Source organism: Bemisia tabaci, chromosome 5, assembly GCF_918797505.1.
Source record: "Bemisia tabaci chromosome 5, PGI_BMITA_v3".
Lineage (NCBI taxonomy): Eukaryota > Metazoa > Arthropoda > Insecta > Hemiptera > Aleyrodidae > Bemisia > Bemisia tabaci.
Genome location: NC_092797.1, coordinates 57,051,931 through 57,076,376, shown reverse-complemented (window position 1 = coordinate 57,076,376; position 24,446 = coordinate 57,051,931). Strand labels below are relative to the sequence as shown.

The 24,446-nt window shown below is 41.2% G+C and overlaps 1 protein-coding gene and 1 non-coding gene across 6 annotated transcripts in view; both read right to left on the bottom strand.

The window, feature by feature from the left end:
- Positions 1-24,446, bottom strand: part of LOC109030900 (sodium/bile acid cotransporter 5) — a 59,102-nt gene that overhangs the window by 32,264 nt on the left and 2,392 nt on the right. The window contains exons 1-2 of one of the 5 annotated variants that reach the window (XM_019042109.2): positions 6,245-6,994; positions 5,323-5,376 (exon numbers count right to left, since the gene is read on the bottom strand). The exons of 2 other annotated variants lie outside the window; for them this stretch is intronic. The gene's annotated coding sequence lies outside the window, so the exon portion shown is untranslated. Of the gene's footprint in view, positions 1-5,322; positions 5,377-6,244; positions 6,995-24,446 lie in introns of those variants that run through there. 2 more of the 5 variants (XM_072301010.1, XM_019042110.2) reach the window with 2 other exon arrangements.
- TRNAE-UUC (transfer RNA glutamic acid (anticodon UUC)) lies at positions 20,181-20,252 on the bottom strand. The gene has a single exon. It is a non-coding gene; the product is annotated as a tRNA-Glu (tRNA).

The following is a 24,446-nucleotide window of genomic DNA, read 5'->3' as shown; positions in this document are numbered from 1 at the left end:
GTTAGAATCGTTCGGAAGTCCGAAAGCGTTTCTAATGGTCTTCCTGTTGATGCGCCAGTATCGTACTAACCTACTGAGGTGCTTTACACGAAGGGGGGGGGGGGGGGGGGTTTAGAAAGAAAAGCCCCGACCTAACCTCTAAACCAAACGAAAATATTTGCAACGTGCGAATGTTTACGGCTTGAGGTGAAAAATAACAAAATCGAGGATCACCGTTTCTAAGTTTCTTGGCCTCCTCAACGCATCCCCGGAAGTTTAGAAAAACTTGATAAAATTTCGTGAAAGTTGATGAAATTTCATAAAACTTTCCGTCTCTTTGTCTGGGACGTTGATCCCTTCCCCCTGCTTGCGCGGTGCATTCATATATTCGATTTATCGCTTCGTTCGCTAGAGGAGTCCTCCGAAATGTAGAATCTAGAGAAGGTAGAAGGTCTGCGCCACCCGTCGTCGGTCGGCCCGGCGCGGCGTTCGTTCAGAGCCCTCAGCCTCAGCCGCCATACGAGCTCACCTTGAGCTTTCGACAAGCCTTGCCAAATCTATCGTTTCCCATACTTTCATGCCCCTCCCCCATTTCGTCGTAGGTTAAGGCCGAAAAGCATTGAAAATGGCTTCTCGCCCTTTAGTGAAGCGTTCTGACATCACGCAAATGTACCGATAGGTTAAAAGTTCCGCGAGATTCGACAAAAAACTTTCAAAGCTCAGGATCCTCGAACGGTTCTGAGAGCAACCATGGAGGCGCATTGCTTCACTCTTTTTACCTCCACGACTGACACGCGTTGATCTTATTGAATTGCACATGCGCCCAGCTATTCTCCTAACACCACCTACACACAAAGTTGAATGGTCACAGGCGCTTACGTACGAACGCTCGACGAATTGTTCCGAGTTCGGGCTTATATTTTGTCTTTTGTGAGTACTTCAGATAAATCTGGCCTGGTCGTACTGATCGTGTGATACACCTAAATGCCAACCTCGTTTCATCATTTTCGCTAGTCTGTGTTATTAACTCTCGGAAAGACTTATTTTCTGGAAAACCATTACTTCAACTTGTATGAGCACAAGTTGACGCGAATGCATTGATTTATCAACTATCTGACACGAATTACAATCACCTTACATGACACTGTGTGCATGTTGAAATCTATATTTCTTCGCGGTTCGGTCTTTGGTTACCTGGTGAGCAAACGATTCTGATTAGACGGCATTTTGTAATTAGGAATTACAATTTCTGGCCAATTCGTAAAAACATGCAAGTGCAATGTGCATATGAATAAAAAAGCGCTAGGCGTTATTCCCTAACATTATGGTACTACCCCAATTTTCGTGGTCACGATTACATGTGAAATTGCCGTGATAAATTTCTACCTATCACGCGACGATAATTTTTCTTAACGCAATGGGAAACTTTCACAGCAACTTCTTTTTCTATTTTGATAAAGTCAATTTTTCTCTGTGTATATACACAGATTTCGAAGGGATTATCAGCGACGTACCAATATAAAGCTCGCTTTCCGAATGATCACTGTCTCATCTAATGATTCGCTGTTCTTCCGACCTGGGACGAATAGGATTCATTGGCAGCGAAGAAAATCATTTCCGCGGCAGTTTTTCGTGCGGTGAAGCAAATATACACCCATAGCAGCAAAGAGCCAATTTCTTGTGCCGACTAAAACTACAGACATGATAGCAACAGTTTACTTGTCGTTGTTAAATTTCCCTATTAAAAATAAATCATTACAAGTAAACTTCCTTTGTTAAAATGTAAAATTTTATTCGGTGTAATACACCGCTTCCGTATGAAACGAGTTTCTTTCCAATGCAGGATGAGAATCTGCCGACGAAAGTGCGTTATTGCTTGATGAATTCAGGAGGAGTATGTAAGTTGGGCGCATAAACTCCTGAGAACGTAGGATGAAACAAGGCAACCTGGTTCATAAGTACGACAACAAGTATCCTAGACTCGTGTAGGATCTCATGATCAGACACTCGTGTTTGACAACATTGAAAGCTATGCCCTGCAGAAAAATTTCGATTGATGGCCTAGAATCTTAATCTAGATGTCTACGACGTTAGACGATGTGGGTAATTATGAGCCAGGACTCGAGGGCTAAGTCATCAAGGCTTCATCGGCATATGATCAACTCTCTATCGGTATCGGGTTAGTCCCAATGTTTCCTGCGAACGCTAGAAAAACAACTGATTCGGCTCTAACGACTTTTAGAAGAGCGGTCACCATTTAGTGATAAAAAATCATGATTGACGAGGGAAGCAAAATTGGTCATCTGCATAAGGTGCCATAAAAAGAAACTAAATGAAATTAGGAGAGAAAAATAATTTATATTGATAAAATAAACTGAAAGGTAAATTGAAGACGATCTGAACGGTAAAACAATAGCGTTATTCGTAAAAGACCCACTACAATTTTAGGATCTGATTTACAATTGAATGGACGGAATTTTGCAGAAAGTCGCAAAAAATCCAGACAAAGAAGAAGACGCTAATATTTTTTTCTTGCGGTAGCTCAATGTAGAAAATGAATCTCTGCATGGCCAGTGTTTTACGTATTTTGAACACTTTCCGCAACCTCCGACTTTTTTGACAGAAGAAAGGAAATAAAAAAATGTCTTTCATTTTTTGGGAGGTTGGAAGGGGGGGGGGGGGGGGTGAGACGAGTATTTTCAGCTGAACTCATTCTAACTTACTCAACTCTTGTGACATTGTAGATACTGATCATGATCTTAAAAACAATTCAGTCGCTTTGTAAATAATACCAAACATCTTAAAAGCGAGGGCATCATTAAGTTAAGTCCTTAATTGTCTGGACATTTAGGGTGTATCAATCTTTGGATACCTCCTTTATGGCTGGAATTTTTTTTTTTTTTTTTTTTTTTTTTTTTTTCTTTTTTTTTTGCTGCATTAAGGAAGGACCTTTTTTCCGCGATAAAAAGCGGTTGACTGATTTCAGATTAAATTTTTGTTACTTCGACGAGTTTCTATTCAACTCAATGCCAAGTAAGAATTCTTTTCGTGGGTTGATTATCGAAAAATCGCTTCTTTATCAAATGACCTTCACATGGTTGCAAGTTTGGTAAAATGTCACCATTTTGTGACTTTACTGACTAGATCTTTAATCGCACCTGTGCCAAATTGTCTATACTTCCTTCCATCTTCCCTTGTTGACCTATACAAATCCCTTATTACGCGGGCTGCATTTTTTCGTTTTTTCCCTGAATTTTCGATCAACGGGGAAAGATCTGTAATCGTCATTCCCAAACACTACTATGGAGCGATTTTTGGCGTGCCACCCCGCCAAAAATATTTGACTGTAGACAAAATTGCTAATCTTTTTTTTTACTTTCCAGGTTTTCCTCGGCTCAATGTCTTTTGCATTCTTGGAACCCTAGTTCATCGGAGAGCTGTCCATTCAGCTGCGATAATTGGGCTTCTCAACGCTCAACCTCTAACAGGAAGCCAATATTTGGCTCCGACGGCAAAGAACACTTGTTGAAATACGGGACATATGAGCTGATTATTCCAGAACTTTCCGGCGATAACCTATTTGTTGAAAGTAGTTCCACTCCGGGAGGGAGTTAGTTCCCCAGATGAAGGAACCCAAATCCATAGCACGGCACTGGCGGATCCAGCAAACTGGCCACATTGTTTTTCTTTATTTAAACCTGTGGAAATATATCGATTCTTGGAGGAGCCATATACTCCCACAAGAATCGATTATTTAGCATCGGCTTAAATGAAGGGAATCCGGTGTTGCCAAATTGCTGGATCCGCCTCTTTGCACGGTCGCAAAATTGACTAAACCATTCAATTATTCACTGCAGGAGTACGTCCGCGCAATTTCAGCCTAAACTTGCGCTGATCTTTGCGTATAATCAGAGGAGAAATCAGTGAAAATTTCGGTAAAAATTGCCCAGCAGTACTTTGATTAAAAAAAAACATCTTATGGGCGTGGACATTTTGCGACGTTGAAATATAATTTCGCATTTAATGTTAAGATCGTCTGATTCTTTTTGAAAGGTGATTTTGAAAGTTGATTGGAAAGTGAGCGAGAAAAACTGGAAAAAATAGCATTCTAAATTAAACTAAGTCTAGCTGAGAGACTCAAGAAACGACTCATTTCAAAGAGAATAGGTTTTTCAACTTTTTGCGCGGGGATCGAAGTGATGGTAGAATTCAGTATTAAATCGATTCACCGAGTCCATGTATGCACGGGTCAAGCGCAACGAAAGAGACAAACAGGGAAATCTCGTTTTTTAGTTAGTCGGGCTTCTGCGTAGAAACGCAGGCTTAGAGACCTCAAGTGTCGTTTTTTCGCTCCAATTCTTCACACCCATTTATCAAATTTGTGTCAGAACGAATAACGCCACCTGAGGTGATTATGTGACTTGAGCGAGTTAACGCCGCGCCGCGCCGCCGCGTCGTCGGTGTCACGGGGAAACTTTGAAACAAATACCTATCTTCAACAGACCACGAATTAAGGAAGCTCGACGGCCGTGCTAAGGAAGGACCTCGTATGAACATCCAGTAGGAATAATAGATATAAGCACTGCAAAAAAATAATTTTAATCTAAGTTTAATCATATGTCATATTATTTTATAATATAATAATATAAGTTATTTAGACAAAAATTGTCAACCTGGGCCAGGGGTTAATAATATGATTGGAATAACAAGTCACACCTCACACGTTCTTTACTTTTAGAATTTATCCTAACTTAGTGCCAGTGCGAAGTTAATAGATACCTAATTGTATAAGGTATAGTTGTAGCTATTTAAATAAATGTTTATGTTTCGCACGGAAGAAAGACCAAAAGAGTGCACCAAACCCAACGGCGATTATTGTAAGTTGGTAACACAGTTTTTCCTCCACATAAATGTATGAAAAAACAATCGATTCTTGATGAGACACCTTGCCTCAGCTAATATCGATATTTTTCAGGGATTTAAATGGAGGAAAAACAGCTTTACCAACATTCAATAATCGCCACTGATCCAACTTACAATTAGCACGCCGGCGCCGTTCGCGACAGGCGTCAACTCAACGCAGCAGTGTTGGATTAACAAACAAAAGTATTGGTTTAACTCGATGATTCGTTTGTGTCGACCTGGGACCTGGGACAATTTTGTGTTAATCGAACGCAAGATTGGTGTCGGGTGAGTGAAAATTGCAACTTAACGCGTTGTGGAGGGTCGACAAAAATCGTGTAAGATCAACACAAACTACAAGCCTTGGAACTTTCATGTTGATCCAACGCGATACAACAAATAAAAGAATTTATAATCTATTCCCAAGTAATGTGTACTTACGATTATCAGCTACATACATGAGCATTAACTACAGATACCTCAAAATTTGCTCACCTGAAACCAAACATAAAAAAACTCACGTCAGTTCCACGCAAAGAAAAACGGTGCAAATTGATGAAAAATCGTTCCACATTTAAACTCGTACAGATTAAGAAAAGGGAAAAATCATCGAGTTATCAACACCAAGTTTCTAGGCCCAACTTTGGTACGGGAATATTCCTGTCGATGACGGGTGAAGAATCTCTCAAGCTTTCAACGTAAAAGGATACAATGTTAAGCATATTCTTTAGGTTACGAAGACACCTAGAAAAACCTTCCTCTGAACCAACTTTCTCGACTCCAAAGGTCGATTCGCATGATCAAAAAATCGTGCAATACTCGCCGAGTTGCAGTTCATTTGGGAAAAAGGAAATTTTAACGCAAACGGGAAAAACGTTAAATTGAAAAACAAAATGGAAAATATGGGGTCTTTGATATAGAGAAAGCTGGGAACTTTCTGAATACTTCCTAGTTGGAATAGAAACGATTTGATAGTGCTTTCAACGTATTCATTTAATATTTTAAAGCAATTTTAAAAATTGATTTAAAACTTTCCACGTGTCTTTAGATGTGAACAATGTGAGCAGTCGAAGTACCTTTAAAATATATTTTTACAGTTGCGGAATATTATATACATATTAAAAAATACTTTATTGATAATTTTTTTTACTTTATGTGTACGGAACGTCCTCTTGGTTTTAAAAACGACTCTTTAAAAATATTTTACACCCAAAAAGTATTCCGAGAAATACTTTAGAAATATTGGATGTAAATTGTCTTGAAACTTTCGTTCGTGAGTGCTTTAAAAAGTGTGCATAGTTTGAAAATATATTTTGAAAATATTAATGGCCGACAGGACTGTTCTGCAAGAAGCACAACTTACCCGTTCCTTTCCTATCCGCGAACGTCACACCGCAAAGAATCAACTTGCACGACAATAATATTCGTAGCGAGCTCGGCGATTTTTCGCGAACGCGTAGCGCGCTCGGGCTCGGGCTCGCTATCTTCCCTCACACGTCCGAGGATGGTCCGAGGTAATTTGACGCTGATAACCTCAAAGCCGACAAAAAATGAAACGTCCATGAGTTGGCTGTGTCCTTGCCGCCAGTCTTCACCGGCGAACATCCCGATTTCAACGAAAAAACAGTTCATTATCAACTAGATGTGGCAACGGGTTGCTTTCCCTTCAGTTAATTGGTTTTTAATCGCTGTTGTAGGAGGTGCGGTCACTGGTCAGTGTCTCGTCTTTCAGACTCACCCGTCGCGTTTCGATATTTTTTTAGAGGCTTTTGCACTTACGTTATCATTGAGTATGTTTCATTTTTTACTTGGTAGCACATGTATGTGCTGCGGTTCACCCTTATCAGCTACACGGCTTTGGAGACGAGTGTTGTTGGCACTTCTGCTCAGAGATGCAACCAGGATGCAACATCCGTCGATAAGCTGAAATGGCACAACCATGCTACCGCAGGCGCACTACTGGCCAATTAGAGGCTCTGGGCTGGACTTCCCTTCAAAGGACAAGAGACTCTCCACTGGCCACTGGTAAAAAGTTCGCTTGAATCTTGAGTCCAGACTCTTGAAAACATTGACTAGAAAAAATACTCTCGATTCAATCGGACTTTTTGCTTGAATTCAAAGGAAATCCGCCTAAATCAAGAGGCTCGGCTCTTCGATTCAAGGAAAAATCGGATTGAATCAAGAGTATTTTTTCTTGTCAGTGTTTTTAAGAGTCTGGACTCTACACACAAGCAACTTCTTTTCCAGTGGCCCCTTGGCGACAGGAGAATTTTACTTTTGGAGATTCAACTTTTCCTTCGGGACAATCATTTATATAAGCTCCGAGGCCTCCTAAATTTGCATATCTGGTAACGCTTAGTTCCAGCGTTCTACCGGGCCGATTTTCTTGATTTTTGCGGCTATCGACAGGCAATTGTCTTTGGATGAGCCCGTTCTATTCAGATTTTGAAAATATGACCCAAGTTTTTTTTATAATACGCGGTGAAGTTGCGAATTTTTCCATTAAAACAATGTAAATGTTTATTTTTTCTCATAGTTCGTTTGAGCGTTCTACTGGACCGATTTCTATAATTTTTGCGGTTATCGACATGTGATAGTCCCCAGATGAGCCCGCTGTAATTAGATGTTGGAAATATGACCCAGGTTTTTTTATAATAGAGTATACATGGGAGCTTAGAAAAGGGGCAAAATTTGAACTAAGCGGGAAATTGTGAATCTTGGTCTGTTAGTGTAGGGTAAGATTAGTGAATTAAAGGTATGCTCCTTTACTACAGACTTCCAAAAAGTAACGAAACGCTCCGTTCTGTTCGTTTCGTTTCGTTTCAGTATTGGCCTTAAGTTTGAAATAAATGACGGTTTTCTTATTTGATTCTTATTGGTCCAATCGCTCCCGGCCAGAGGGAGATTGGACAAATAATGGGAGTCTGGTATGAAAATCTTTTCATTTTTTTTTTTTTTTTTTTTTTTTTTTTTTTTCCCGTCGTTCTTTTGTCGAAGCCGGCCTAAGAGAGGGCAAAGCGCCCTCTGGAGGTTGGGCCGCGTAGCGGCCAGGGGGAATAGCCCCCTAGTTTATTATAAGGGAGCATAAGTCATCGGCCTTTTTCCGGTCTTGGCTTACCTACTAAGTAGGTGGATGATGAGCTTCAGATGCGAGCCAAACAATTTCACCAAACTTCGGTATATGTGTGCAAGACGAAGTACCTAACACGTTGTTTAGCATCCTCCTAGTACGAGTAGGTATAAGTCGACAGTTGCTGTTCGAGTCCCACCATTGCTAAGATAGCAATGAAGGGTCTTTAGTCTCTGATTTGACCGACATCGCACCTCATAAAAAAAGTTTACTTATGTGGGTTTAAGTGGGCTTGGAGTGGCACAAAATACGGAGGTTGTGCTTGTAAGATATTTGGATTTCTAAGCAAGCGGTCACATTGAAAGTATAGTCGAAAACTCGAATACCTGTTCGAACCAGGTTGGAGAATTCAGTTTGCTTTAGGTACAGCACCTCTACCTTCCACTTGGCATGCCCATTTCAAATCACGAGAAGAAGGGAAAGAAAATTGCCCTGGAAAAATGGTAATAGGACAACGATGCACGGTGGAGCAAAGCTCTGAGAAATGTCGGACATTAATACGTTGACTAAAAATGCGAATTTTAATGTCAATTTTTTCACATTTTTAATTTTTAGGGGTACTTCTTCACTGTGCAAAAAAGTCTCTTGGATCCAGAGTCTAGACTCTTAAAAATTTGACAAGAAAAATACACCTCATCCAATCGGATTGAAGTTTTGATTGAATCAAAAGGTCATCCGCTTAAATTAAGAGGCTTGACTCTCGAATCTAGCAAAAATCCGCTTAAATCAAGAGTGTTTTTTCTCGAATCGTTTAAGAGTCTGGACTCTGGATCCAAGAGACTTTTTATGCAGAATATCAGGAAATTTGACGGTAAAACCAATGAAAGCACTATCAAAATCTGAAATCTTTATATTGACAGAGTTATGAGCTTCTACAGTTTCCGAATTTTGCCCGACTATTCTCATTGACTTGTTGCAGTGCGAAGGGGACTTTGCTCCAAGCCGCTTGGCCGAAAATCGCGGTGACAAAAGCACGACGCGACGCACTATGGTCCACAGACCCTATTTAACGGAACTTTAGTCAAATTTTGAAGGTGGGAAAAATTAAAGTTTGGCACTACAGTTTTATCATACATACACCCATGGATCGTCACCTAAGTTTTCATCGACTGATAATGATTTATAAGATTGTGACGGACCCTAACAACAGAGCGCGCGACAGGTCTTCATTAGCTGATTGTGGGCCGCATTCGGTGGTGCGTTACAAGGTGTTTATTTTACCGAGTTACGCATCATCTATGTAAATTTTTGGGCAACATGGTTCCACCTGGTGGCAAGTGACTTCCTTTTCACCCAGTTTCATTAATTTTTAACTGAAATTTGTATGCTTTTTAACGCTGCAAACATACGCCAAAAAATGATAGAAATCAGTGAAATTCGTAATTTTTAGGAAGCTCCAACTTTTTTTTAATTCTAGTTAATGCTTTGCGGATTGAAAAATCTTGTTCTACATATCCTCAAGTTTAAAATGAGGCCAATTTAAATGTCGCCTTTTGTCGCCTAATGGTCGAAATGAATTTTTTTCGGAGTGCACCTCCGTGCATCAAAATGTGGAATATTCCATGCATTTTTGGCGTTTTTGCGACTGTTAAATTTTTTATCGGTACAAAATGAGAGTATTTCGATATATTTTGATCTACTGAGTCCGAAAATGACCTTGGTTTTTTCTTATAACCTCTCGCTTTTCCGAAAAAGCGACTTTTTCCCGGGAAAATGAGCAAATTTGACGTATTTTTGCCATAATTGCAATTCATGTTGATAAATTATAGTGGACCCGCGGTAAAGAGATTCTGTTATGTATATTAAGCTGCTAAATCCGAATATGACCTAGGTTTTTTTTATCACACTCCAGTTCTCCGATAATGCCGATTTTCCCGAGCCTTTTGGGTAAAACCTTTTCCGGACTCTAAGTGTGTTAAAAATACATTTTAAAAATGATTTCGATGTGCGATACATCGATTCTTATGCATTCTGACTTGCTAAACCCGAATATGGCCTTAGATTTTTCCTATCATCCCTCATTATCCCGGAAAATTCAATTTTCCTTGGAGAACGAGCTTTTCCGGGTAAAATCGGTTTTTCCGAAAAATTGAAGGGTAATGGACAAAAACGGAGGTCATATTCGGATTTACCGCCTAAAAATACATAAGAATAACCTAATCTCGACCGACAGACATTTTTGTTATTATTTTTATACATGTCAAAATAGGGTGGAAAAAATCTTCAATCTGAAAAGCGCCAGAAATTACATTTGAAGTTAAGTTTCTCGGTCAGGATGTTAATATTTTGTTTAACTAAGATGTAAAATGAAATCAGCGACCCAAAAATCATAAGATCCAACACCTTTTATGGCGGTGCAGTGCATTTTCGAATAAAGTTCCGTTAAATCCAGTCTGTGGACCATAGTGCGACGCGGGCTCAGCCGTCAGCCCTGGACGAGGAGGGAAAATATTTGAGTTGGATCCCTCCCAAGTTCCAAGCGGAGTCATGTAGTCGGCCTCCGGGAGCCGGCTGTCCCTTCGGCCACGTGCCGCACCGCGCGTCTCTCGAGTGACTCGCCCGCCACAGCACGTCCACGTTTCGCCACAATACTTCCTTCATAGGTGTGAACCACGCAACTCGGAGAGGCGACCCGGGGTGGAAGTGATGTTTTTGCAGAGTTGCATGGAATGCTGCTCAGACAGGTCGAGCTGCTGCCCCCGAGTGAACGGACGCATCGCAAGTAATTGCCAAGAACGTCTAGAGTAAACGTGGGTACTCGCACGGCCCAAACTGGACAATCCGTTTCCAGCCAATATATTTCAGAAACCCTGTGCTAACACTCCCGTCATAGCCAAGAGCAGGTTCGCCACAAGGGGGGAAGGGGGGATACTGGGTCCTTGGTACCGTCCCACCGGTGACGAACCACTACGAATTCAGATTCATATAACCCTTGTCTCGTCCGAGGAAAAGTGAAAAATTTACCCTAAAAATTTCGCAAAAGGTCAATATATTTTCAAAACATGCTGGGCACTTAGGAATTCTTCTTAATGCTTTAAAGATTTTTAGTATGTACAGAATGATATTTTTATTTTCTTCCGTCGTCGGATGCTAAGAGTATCCAGTCTGGACATCCAAGCCTTCAATGGCTCAAATCCCTTGCCAAGGACGTACAAAAGAGAATTGAAAATAGTAGCACCTGCCCCCCCCCCCCCAAAAAAAAAAAATCTAATTGTTTTGAATGCAACAATTCGAAAGTATTTTGTGCTGAAAGTAAAAAAAAAGGCGTAATTACTCTGCAGAAATTGAAGGAAAATTTCTGTCATGGGAGCTTCAAAATGCGCCCAAACAGTTTTAAAATTTCAAAAATTTCCCGGGAGAGGCCCCTCGGACCCCCCTCTGTGCTGGGGGCCCGTCCCTTAAAACTGGTACCAGGGCCCGAGATGGGATGTGGCGGGCCTGACCAAGAGAACCGTAACTCTCAAATTTTCGCAATGGAGTTTCCTTGAAAATTCGTCTATAATCTCAAGATAGTTTTGTTTCCTAATTAAAATGCACATCATACAGTTGGAACAAAGTGCGGACAGTTAAAGGAAGAATATCCATAACCATTGTCGAGAGCAAAGATTTCATCGGGTAAAAGTTAAGCTTTGACAAAATATGTATATGATATTCTTCCTGTGCGCGGAAGCTACTAGCCCTTGGACACTGGTGCGACCACTCGCCAGCAACTTGAAACAACGTGCTGCGATTAGAGTTGTCGTGGACATCAGGAAAGGTGGAGCGCCTTTACTTTTTGAAAAGGCAACACGCACATACATAGAGCATGAATAGTTGCATCAAGGAGTTGTTTTAGGTGTCGCGTAAAACTGCATCTAGCGTCACGTAGGTGTTGGGGCTTCGGACCAAAAAAGCTGGAACGCCTTCACTTTTTCTCAAAACTACGCCCCTTGAGTTGGAAACTTGAAAATAATACGACTCCGGTTTGATTCGACATATTCGCGATTTCGTATGATAATGCGAGAGATGCTAAGCGTATTAGTTGTTTTAGGAATGTATATGTGCCATTTATTGTCAGGAGAAAACACACCTCCCCCTCCTCCTCTTCCTTGCTGTCCAAATGCACAAAAATAACGAGGGTTCTGGTTGGATAAGTATGAGACGTGGAATACCCAGTTGTCTTATTGATGCCGGAGCCGGAACAGAAGGCAGTGACCTTTCACAGACTCAACTCCGGTTTCGTTACTCAAACGAATTTCCCGATCCACCGAACCAACTCATGAACAAATTCCGTTTCAACGATACCAAGTTTCATTGGAGAATTATTCACTTTGCACCTTTTTCCCATTATTCAACTAAAGATGTTCGCAAAAGAAGGAGTTCAATGTTTTTTTTTTTTTTTTTCTTTTTTCCCCCAATTACCGTTCAGAAGATTTTCTACTTGACATTTTATATAGAAAATGGCGGGGGGGGGGGGGGCCAGACTCAAGAGCGTGAGGTAAACCGGAGAGATGACGATTTATAATCGACTAGCACAAAAACCGAGTTTCCAGAAAAAAGTTTTCGGTAAAAAAGTTTTTCCTGCCATGTTCAGGACTCAACATTTCCAGATAATGGTGAAGTTATGCGTTTCGTGCATCGACGATTATTCAAGCGTAGAAAAATCGGATAAGTTTTTGCTGCCACCGAGATTTCACAGTCAGATCACGCTTCTGGGAGCGCGCTGTGTGACCCAAAAATGTGCTTGTGTTTGATTTGTTGAAAATCCTGCAACCTCGAAAAAAGTCTGAAATCCGCTACTTAGCGCGCAATCTACGTAGTTTGTGACACACTTATTCAAGTTTCCCGCGTCTGCGGGCAGTTTCCGCCGATCAAGTTTTGTACAGGCAGAGGAGTTAGAAAAGACCGCCTAAAGTGAACAAACGATTAACTAACTTTTTCTCGTATATGTTCATTTGTTTCCAAGCGTTTGTTATCTTTTTCTTTCTTAATTTTACAAAAACAAAAGCTCTCCCGCACGGAGGGTTTATAGCAGTTCGCAAAATTGTTGTTTGTTTATTTAGGTTAGGTCTTTCTCCGGGCAAACCTGTCTACTGGCCAACAAGAAAAACTGCCCGCATACGCGGTAAATTTGAAAGTGCGTGTTACAAACTACGCAGATTGCGCGCTGAGGAATGGGTTTCAGACTTTCTTGATGTGCCCAAAATGATTTTCGAGGGAATTTTCTCTTAAAAAAAAAAAGGAGGAATGAAATTTCGAACATAAACTTAACCTATTTCATTCGACATAACATACCTAGTTTCTTTTCACTGAACGCTGTAAAAATAGATACCTACACACTCTTCGGTTTTTTTTTTTTTTTTTTTTTTTTTTTTTTTTTTTTTTTTTACTCGCATGACTCCAGACGAGAATAAGTATTTAGGCCACACTACGGGGATTCTGTAAAAGACCTGCATCCATTTCCTTCTCTTGGTCTGAAAACAAAGAGCCAACAACGTTGAGTATTCCCAAGTCATCCAAGAGTCATGTCATGGCGTCGCTACTCGCTACCTACGTAACATAACGGGTTTCTGTAGAAACGGATCAAGGCGGCGCGGCGCGGCGCGGCGTCTCCGTCAAGCTGAGGTGAACGCAACAAGAGAGGCCAAAGATTTAAGCTCTGGAGGACAATCCCGGAAGTTCTAAGGCAGAGACTTTATCGAAATCTACTGAGAGTAACCCGAGGTATACGTGAATGCTCATGGCTCATCTTGCACGGAGAAAAATAGTTCGGTCGTGTCAACTAAATCATTCGCGCCCAAAACCAATCTAGCTTACAGGTTTCCTCGAAACAAAACTTTCCATTTGTTTTTTGGTCCAGTTATGTTTGAATCAAAGGGCTTACCTAGCTCTCGAGTCAAGGAAAAATCCGATTGCATCACGATATTTTTTTCGGTGTTTTTTTTTTTTTTTTGGGGGGGGGGGGGGGGGGGAGTCAGTACTCTGGATTCATGAGACTTTTTCCCGGTGATTCCAACTGATAGGATCATTCATATTTTCTTCAGTCTATTACTTTGTCTGTGGATTCTTATCAATGAGCCCGCTGTGCGAATTCGATGATTGGCGAGTGGTGCCGTGGTGCGACCACCATAGATCGGGCATTTAACAGTGGATGTGGATAGTATCGTGGCTCCTGTGACGTAAGAGTGCATCTTGATTTCGACGTGAGCCCTGCTCTCCATTAAACCCCACGCATTCCGGGGCTCGTGTGGATATAGAAACACATCCTTACGCCATAGCGGAGCGGCGCTATGCGCATCATGCAGGACTCTAGACGGAGGGGAACGACAAAATAAAAGTGAAAGTGGGCGTTTCATCATCTCGTAAAGCCCTTTCCACACGTTGCAAGTTTTGCTGCAAGTGAGCCGAAAGTGGGAGTCATCACTCATCGATGATCGTGAAATTTGCGCCCGCCCGCAAATCACGATCATCGATGAGTGATGACTCCCACTTTCGCTCACTTGCAGCAAAACTTGCACGAGTGGAAAGGGCTCGGGACAGGAGCGTGGCGACCCGATGCCGATGCCCGATGCGCCCCGTAAAGCACCCGACGCGACGCCACGCGCGCCATGCCCACCTTCAACGCGTCCATGACGTAATCGCGATGCGCGCCTTCAAGTCCTTCTTTTCCAGAGACAAGAGCCCCTCCACTAGTATCTTGGCCATTGAGGCAGCTTTTACTTTCGGGACTTGAGCATTCTACTCTTGACTTACCGATATGGTTCATATTCAACAACGTGTTGGCAGTTTCGTTTTGCAAACAAGCCGAAAATGGCCGACGTTTGGGAAACTTGTTTGGCTCATGACGTCATCCGAAACTCATCATCGACCAAGTAGGTAAGTCAACAGCCGAATCGGATGATGACTGTTGCTACCTAATAATTGTCCATGAGGAATTGTTGAAACCCAGAAAGTAAAAGTTTCCACCTGTAGCTAGGAGGCCAGTCTGGCAAGTGGAGGGTCTCTTGTCTCGCCGTTCTTTTCGGTGCTTATATCCAGGGCCGGACTGGCTAAGGCAGCTGGGCAGCGATCGCTGCCGAAGAATTGTCGGCTGAGCCGACAATTCCTGAATTTATTCTTCAATAAATGAAATGAATCCATGAAAAAGTGAAAAATCCTTGAAAAAAATCCTTGAATTTATTCTTCAATAAATGAAATGAATCCTAGAAAAACCCTCGTTTTTTCCAGTCCTAGAGGGTTTAACTCATAATACCTTCTCTGAGGCCCCTACGGCCGGAAAAAGTTAACCTCAGGGGCCCCTGAAAAGATGCCAGGAAGGGCCCCTCAGCGATCGAAAAATATGAGCTTCAAGGGCCCTGGAGCGGCCCTCGAAGCTATATTTTTCCGGCCTCTAAGGGTTTTTTACTTTAAACAGCATGACTCTTTCTCTAAGACCCCTATAGCCCGAAGAAGGTCACTTCTGGGGCCCTTGAAAAGATGTCAGCAGGGGCCCCTGACCCTGGGCTCGAAAAAAAGAGTTTCACTTTCAGGGGCTCTTCCGGGTCTCGAAAGCTCTTTTTCCGGTCTTTGAAGGTTACTCACTTTAAGATGACTTTTTTTTTTGAGGCGCCCCTACTGGCCCTGCAGCCGGGAGAAGGTAACTTCAGGGGCGGGGCCTCTGAGAAGATACCAGCAGAGGCCCCTGCGTAAAGTTTGAGGAGGTTATGTGCTTCTTTATCAACATGAGGAATCGTCGAATTTTTCAAAAAATATCTAAAAAATAGGTGACATTTTCGGAGGCGCTATTTATCAAATTTCAATGCGAAAAGAGCCTAAAACTTCTATTTTCAGGGGTTAAATTTTCAAAATTTTCCGGGGGAGAACCCCCGGACCCCCCTCCATCCCTGGGGGGCGACCCCCCCGAACCCCCAAAGGGGCCCAGTTTTAACGTCAGGGGCCCCAAAATCCTAGTAGCTGCCTAACTTTTTTTACGCCAGTCCGACTCTGCTTATATCTCACGCGCAACCCCTTGGATCGGGAGTCTGGAAATTTCGGATCGCGTTTCTGAACTTAACAGGCCCATTAAAGTAAGAAAAAAAGGGAAAAAACAAGAAAAACTAAAAAAAGGAAAAAAAAACAAAAAACTAAAAAAGAAAAAACAAGAAACTAAAATACAAAAAAAACTTAAAAAGAAAAACTAAAAAAACAAAAAAACTAAAAATAAACTGTTTTAAAAAAACAGAAAAAACTAAAAACAAAAAAAGCAAAGAAAAACATTATAAACAAAAAAACTAAAAAAAAGGGGGGGCTATAAAAAGGGAGGGAGAAAATCAGAGACAAACAGTAAGCGCTAGTTTTCGGATGATGTGGCAAGATTCTTTGAATTTTTTAAGAGCCTCCCGCAAAAGGATCTTACATTGACTTATACTACTGGGAATAGTATCGACATGGAGCTTCAATAAAACCCTCTGTTGAGAAAAACCACTGGTAAAGATTTTAGCTTCACACTGGAGAAAAATCTCTTGGATCTGGAGTCCAGATTCTTAAAAAATTGGACAAGAAAAATTCTCTCGATTCAATCGGTTTTTTTGCTTGAATCGAGAGCCAAGCTTCTTAATTTCATCTGATTTCCTTTTGAAGACCGATTAAATCAAGAGTATTTTTTCTTGTCCAATTCTGTACGGGTCTGGACTTTACATCCAAGAGACTGGTGATCTAAACACTTTGTAAGTCCAGGGAGGGGGGGGGGGCTGTCGTTAGGGGACTCCCGTTAAACGCACCCCGGTAGTCGGCGCGTGTGGAAAGACAGCCCCCCCCCCCCCATGCAATGCATGCATGCTGAGAATAGAGTCCATTTATACTGAGAGTCAAGACAACACCCCTCATGGAGTCACAAACGGGAATAAAGATTACAGAAATTGAACGTTTTCCGTAATCTTTGATCGGCTCATTCTTAAATTCCTTTCTCCGTTCCTTCTTTCATTCCGTTTGTTCCTTGTCGAACCCGAAATTCCTCGGTCCATTCCAGATTATAATCTTTGCAATTGGTGAAAATGTAATCTTTATTCCCGTTTGTGACACTGTGAAGGCCTAAAATCCGGTTAACCAATCAGAAATGGATTCGCATTGTCTTGACTCTCAGTATAAAGGGACTCTAGCTGAGAATGGGCAAGGCCCGGGGTCTCGTAGACAGCTCTAAAGCACCAATAGGGGACTTCTTTTCCAGAGCAGTTAAAGGCTGATTCAAATGATCAGGGATGCAGGAACTTCCTGAACACGCGATCACAGTCGTGTAACAGCTTGCGTGCGGGGAATGGGGAGAGTGGACTTTTTTCTTCTCTTTTCGACTCATTTAGCACACCAAGTAATTAAGTATGCTGCTTATTTGGAAAAAAATATTGAGCGCTTTGATAATGGGAAAGGAAACTGTTAAGCGCGTTGTTTCGTGTGGAGTTGGAATCATAGCAAAACATCAAATTCTGGGGAGGGCACTTCATAAAAATGCGAAGACTAAGAACTATCTGCACCCCTACAAATGATGCAGTATCATTTACATTGGCATTCATTGACATTCGGCTCGCTTCGCGAGCCATTTTTCTCAGTGATTGGACATTTGATCACTAAGACGTATACATTTTGGAGACTCTGAACTTCTGGAGGCAAAAATGATTTTGCCACAGAACCTTGTTGCCGGAGCGTGCCATCATTTGCACATGAATAGATGTGTGGAGATGAAGCGATGATAGAGATCGATCATTTCTTCAAAAACGCATTTGACTGGGACGTCATCCCATCGGGTGGCGGAAAAAGACAATTCCTGGATCTCCTTCCGCGATTTGACTTGCTGAAGTAGCAAAAGTTCGTCTTTATTTCTTAAGAAGATTATCGGTGGCGTAGGGGTCTAAAAACTGCTCAACGATAGTATAGTTCGAGTTCCGAATCGCAATGAGCCCACTCGTGTCTTTTTCTTATACTTTCATCGCATATAAATTTCTCTGATGTTTTTGTTTTATTCTCTCTGATTGCATATTAGTAATCATATCCTCATTTCATTTCCTTTCCCTTTCCTTTTTCCCTTTCTGTAGCATCTATGTCCATTTACAATTATTATTTTAAAAATAGCTTTCCCTAGTATACAATTGATGCTTCAAACGGAATCAATTGTTTTAATGACATTTCCGGCTAAATCATGGGTTTTCCCAGGAAGGCAGCCTCTCGTCCCTCCGGACTCTATTGTTGCCTGATAAGTTGCTTTTTTAACACTTTTCCCAATCCAAATCCATGTAAAATATTCACATTTATCGCGCAATCTGGCAATCTCTCGAGTGAAATAGAAAAAGGTAGAATCGCTGAAAGTCTGAATCCTTCGAAATTTATATTAATGATATGCGTAGACTGAAAAAAAGTCTTTTGGATCCAGTGCCTGCGGGCTGATCGTTGAAAATTCATGCATGAAGACAAAGCTATACACAAAGAAGGCATAGGGGGTATGGTGCGATCTTATTGGTCGAAATGGATGGTTCTCATATAGACTAAGGGAGAAATATTGGACTAACTAGAGGGTATCTCGTGGGTTGCCGTTGGCTAGTCTATTACCTACTTTCTTTGTCCTTTGCGGCAACCCGCTTCCATCAATAGGGTTCCACCAAGTCCTTTTTGTCTTCTTTGTCTATAGCTTTGTCTATCAATTTCATCAATCAGCTCGCTTGACTCGTACACATTTAGAAAAGAAAAAATAATCTTGATTTAATCGGATTTTTACTCGAATCAAAAGAAGATCCGCTTAAATCAAGAGGCTTGGCTCTCGATTCAAGCAAAAATCCGATAGAATTAAGAGTATCTTTTCTTGTCAAATGTTTTAGGAGTCTGGATTCTAGATACGAGAGACTTTCTTTTTGTCCTAGACCATATTTGCAGGATCCGGAAACCAAACCCCGAAGATAAAAGTTCCCTTTCTCACCACTAAGAAATCCACTTTTAGGATTCCGTGAATTTTCTAATCCTCATTCCGTGAAACTGAATTCCTTCTCCGAGTCATGAGGCCTGATCTGACAACTACGCACTATCCAATCAGTGGGAATCATTGAACGCTGGCAAGGCGAGCGAGGGCTTCGGACTAGCGACTTCCGTACTTCCGGAGCTTCCTCCTTGCCCCCCCCCCCCCTCCCGCGGGCGCCTGGACATCCCATCGTCGCGCCGTACTTTCGTTTTCGTCCTTAAAGCCGCCCTACGCACCGCGGTGGATGTCGCGTAGCACTTGTTACGCAATTCGGAGCGGAGCATCGACCTCGCATCGGCCCGGCGGCCGGCCGTTGCGGCACGCGGGGTGCGCCGTAGACGCTTGATAGGTACTACGTGCAATCTAACATTTAAAATAAACAAATAGAAATCAAATATGAAACATAATAAAAGAGAGAAAAACATTAAATAAATATAGAATTACAGAATCGGCAGGTGTCTGAAATTTTATGAATTTCAAAACTAGTGGGTGAACTGGAGAGGAGGATACCTTTGGTTTATAAATTGAACAATTATATAGTAATGGATGTGACAAAATGATATACATAACCTGCTAAAAGAACATGTGCTTAAATTGGAAATGCCGCCAGATGACGTCACTAGGCGGTGCATTTTCTCACTTTTAAATCTATTTTCATACTGTTTCTCTCGGCAGAAAAGGATTACATAAAAACTGCTGATTAAGTTCTTGTAGCACTCTCAGACGAAGCAATAAAACATTTGCGTGCAGATTCTTCATTGAAAAATGATATTAAATAAAAATTGGTATTATTATGAATTAGTGATAAAAGTATTAAAGAAACACGCTATTTATTTTATTTACCTAATGTGAAAAATATTAAAATTAAATACTGGATAAAGCTTACATCATATTTTTCAGTAGAAAGTATAAGAATAATGCGCACCGCATAACGCCTGAAGAGCCAAGCAATGAATGGGGTCGCATGGTCAATTAGGTCATGTCGTAAATAAAAAAAAAAGGAATCATAAAATCATGTCGAATAAAAGGGCATGCAAAATGACACCTGCGCAAGTGTGTAATTTAAAAATATTAAAAGAAATGATGATGTAAAAAGGAAATAATATAAATAATAATAATCATATTACCTATCAAACAACTAATAAATCAGTTGTCTGATAAGAATAACTGTGCACGTCTCTTCCTTAATAAAGAGCATAAGAAAAAAGTTTCTTCCGGTACCGGGAATCGAACCCGAGCCTCCTGGGTGAAAGCCAGGTATCCTAGCCACTAGACCATACCGGATTGGATATCGGGATGGCTATTGCTGTGAAAAACGAGGAATTATACGGGGTAGTCCATAAAATACGTAACGCTCTGATCTGAGCACCCGCCATGGATGCGTTTTGAGAGGGGGGAGGGGGTGTCAGAGCCCAGTTTCGTATATCTTGAGGCTTCATTTTGTTAATTATGGCTTCGCTCCCCTTTTTCATGGAAAGTTATATTTAAAAGCATGTTGAAACATATTATTATTCCTAATGTTTCCTCCATCATCGTGTGCTCATAATATACAATTTTATACTGATAAAAAAAGGTAAGGGGAAAGAGAGGTTTATTAGTGATTTTTCTGATTTTAAGGAGGGATCAAGAGGGGCGCTAGTCCTTTGTTTGCCCGGGTTTAAACCGCGGGGCGGGGCGGGGCGGCGCGGCATTACGGATACATTACACGTTGAAGGTTGAAGGAGGGGGCGGAGGGGGCCATCATAGATCATTGGATTTTCAACATTACGTACTTTACTATCTTCAAAGTACAAAAGATCAATCACTGTGGTAAATTACGCAGAAACAAATGTTGCACTTTGCAATACCTTTTTCTTGAAATTCTGTCTAATTATAACCAGCGGCGACTTTACAAGTTGGCAACGCCGCATTTTTCCTCCATTCAAATCCATTGAAAATTTCGATTTTAAGTGAGGAAAGCTGCCTCGCCAAGAATCCATTGTCTTATATTACACACATTTAAATGGAGGTAAAAGAGTGTTGCCATAACTTTAAGGAATCGCCATTGGTTGTACCGGAGTTTCTTGAAATTCTCGAAAAGTCCCAAAATCGAGACAATTTCTCGGAATTTTCTCCAGAATTCCAACCTTCGTCTGGCACTTTTCCCCGCAGATTCCTCGGTCTGAAACGAATGAAAAATAAAAACATTTTTCCGGGCTTTCGTGTTATTTAACTCCGGACCGCCATTTACATTGGTGGCACCACCGTCCGATGAATGGCAACGAGGTCCACCAAAATTGAAAGGGTTATGAAATAAAAGTGGCTTATAAAGATAAAGTGTGAATGACAAGCCATGGGGCCATGGACTTCGCGGGGAACTAAATTGATCGGCCTTGGACGCCATTGAACAGGCGCATTCGCAAGGTTCGAACCGTGCAAATCACGCTCCATATTTATGACTCCTTTCTCACCAAAAAGCAAAACGAGCAAATACCTGTTTCCACACCGCATCTCGGGAAGCGAGGAAAACGAGTGGGTGGGTGAGTAAAAATATTTAAAATTGTTTCACAAATTGTTGGGATCAAATACAGGAAAACATCTCCTGGAGTCTCGCGCATCGGCAGATCAAGGAAGGGGGGCATAGGGGGCGTGCGCTCCCCCGCGCCCGAAAAAAAGAGGAAGAAAGAAGGAAAGAACGAAGGAAAGAGGAGGGTAAATCGCTTACATTTGAAAAATATTCACGACGAAATTTACTCTAATTGCATATTGGATGCTTCAAAAATTCACAAGTTTCCGGGGGAGGCCCCCAGACTTACTTAACCCCCCCCCCCCCCTTCCGTTCGAAGCGTCCCGGTCCGCTTACGGTCTCGAGGTACGGTACTGATGAGGGATGAAAGAATTAACATTGTCGAATAAAATGTGTTACTTTCATCTGGTAGCAACGACTGTTAAATTAACGTCCTAGAGACCCACGAATTTTCAGAAGAAACCCCAGCTGAGAACTGTTACAATTTTATGTTTTTGGAAACTTTTTTTCAGTCAAATTCTTGAGGGGTAAAATTTGAGTGAACAAGTGTTGAAGAAACTCCAAAAAAATCAACTGTAGGTTTTCAAGTTTTAAAATAATTTTTTAAAAAAATTAGATACAGCTCTTTGAAAAATAGCAATATTCTTGTAAAGACTTTTAAACGCAATTTACCAAACGTGAGATTTCCTTCGTGAAACATTTAAAAGGGTTTACTGAATAATAGGTAATATATTAACAGTAGTTTTAAGAGTTTTTGAGGAGTCCTTTTTAGGGATCATTGATACTGTGGGTTATCCTGGTTACTTACTTAAATGATTGCCTGAATAAATAAGATGGAGATTAAAAGGCGAGGAGAAATATGAGAAGAAGAGGCAACAAGTGAAAAGAAGAAAAAGAAGAGAAGAAAAAGAGGAGGGGGAAGAAGAGAGAGCGATTTGAGCGGGAGTATGATAATGTTTGTGCGACGTAACCTAATAGACGTTTGGAAAATTCGTGATGCGTGCTTACCATCCCTGCAAGATGACGTTTTATGACTAGAAAAATAATTGAAATGATGGGCGTTCAGCCACTGCCGAAGCGTAAAACGCAGCTTATCATGAGCAAATCCGAAAAATTTAGAGGGCCGCCGATCTCCTTGAATTATTCAATCCTTTTCAGGCCTTCCCACAGCCACAGCCACACGCATAAAACAAAATAACAGTAGCGGCGCGACAATAAAAAAGAAAAGACACAAGGAAAACACAGAGAACCCCGGTATTTCTATTAAGATGTGGGAAACGAATAGAAAATTGGACGATAAAAACAGCGAGAAGGCAATTCTGGGAAATATTTAAATACTCAACTAGAGGAAAATTAGCGGAAACACTCACGAGCATGATTTTGGGACCGAAAAATGAGCTGATAATATTAGGATTCGAGACCTTCATTCCGACACAGTTCGTATGGACTGACGCTTTTGCAAGCGCTATGATAATCCTCGATTCTTTCAGTCAAATTGTGACGTATTTTGGCATGGAAGATGTTTTCCTGCTTGTCATTTTAACGGGTATCGATAATTAGGGCGTTCCACAGTTCTATGGAAAAAGAAGAGGAAAAAGTTGTCTTTGAATTTTTCAGGGCATTTTGCCCACAATGTATTCAAGTCTAAAATAACTTTTCCCGGTAGCACACGACGTAAAATTTATAAAACAAATAATGTAAAAAAAAACTGTAAGAAAAGTGGTAGAATTGGCCAGAAAAGAAATGTATAAGTAGTAAAATATTACAAGAGAAAATTCGCAAAAGGTGTGAATTAACTATCATAGGTATACCTAGCTTTGTTCACAAATTTTTTAGGTAAAGTTTCTGGACTCGGACTATTTAAGTGCGACTTCTTTGCAGGTGTTTTCACGCCCAACTTTCAAACTCTTAAAAAATACCAGTTTCAAACTCTTTTTCGGGCTATTTTAAAGTTTTGCAACTAGGGATCTATAAATTGTCTCAAAAATGGCCTGAATAATTCAACGAAAATAAAAAAAAGGTCCAATAAAATGGATAAACAAGGCTGAAATGCATACACAATTCCTGGGACACTACGGGGTTGTCTCAACCCTTATTTTGTCGACCAGAAAACTAAAATGCAAAATATAAAAAATTAAATAAAAAATCCAAACTCTCGCCCCAACCCCGCATGCACATTTTGTCGCTCCCCGGAAGAAGGAACCCTGGAACCTAACTCCGTCCCGAGGTTGGAAAATTGACTCAAACCATTCAATATTTTACTGGAATATACCTGTACAATGTGTCTCCAAATTTTGTCTGCATTTCGCATAAGGTGAACGGTAAAATCAGTAAAACTTTCAGTGAGGAATGCATAAGATTAAGATTCTCCCGGTATAAATGCAATTGGCGAGAGGAAATTTGGCAATACTCGGATGGATTACATTTCGCAATGAGGAACCACAATCTCTGGCTCTCCTATAAAAGCACATATCTGCATAGGGAAACCTATGGCACGTATTTTGTTTCTAAAATGGGCCAGAAATAGTGGTTCCTTAGTGCAAAATGTAATGCAGATGTAGTTACCTACGTTCTTTCGTGAGGGAACGACAAGAAAAGTGCTTCAGGCATCGTCCCAGAGCCCAGAGCTTTCGTTAATGTTTTACAATTATTAGCTTTGTTGACCCATTTTTGGGTTTGTTTTTCGTGTTTCCCAAACATAAATAAATATATTAAATAGCGAGAGGAATTTTGGTAACATGCGGACGTTCATACGGCGATTAGCCTTAGCAAAGCTGTATGATACCCATTTCCGTGACGTGTGTGCACGAAACCATGTCCAAGCCGGTTTTCTACACGATAAAATGGGCGCTCGAGCAAGTATTTGAGGGTGAATGCATGAAATGGCTCATTTTTTCACGACACGCGCGGTTCGTGGCTCAATGTGCAAAAAGTGCCATACTAAGGAAAAACGCCGTATGCACCTTCAGGTG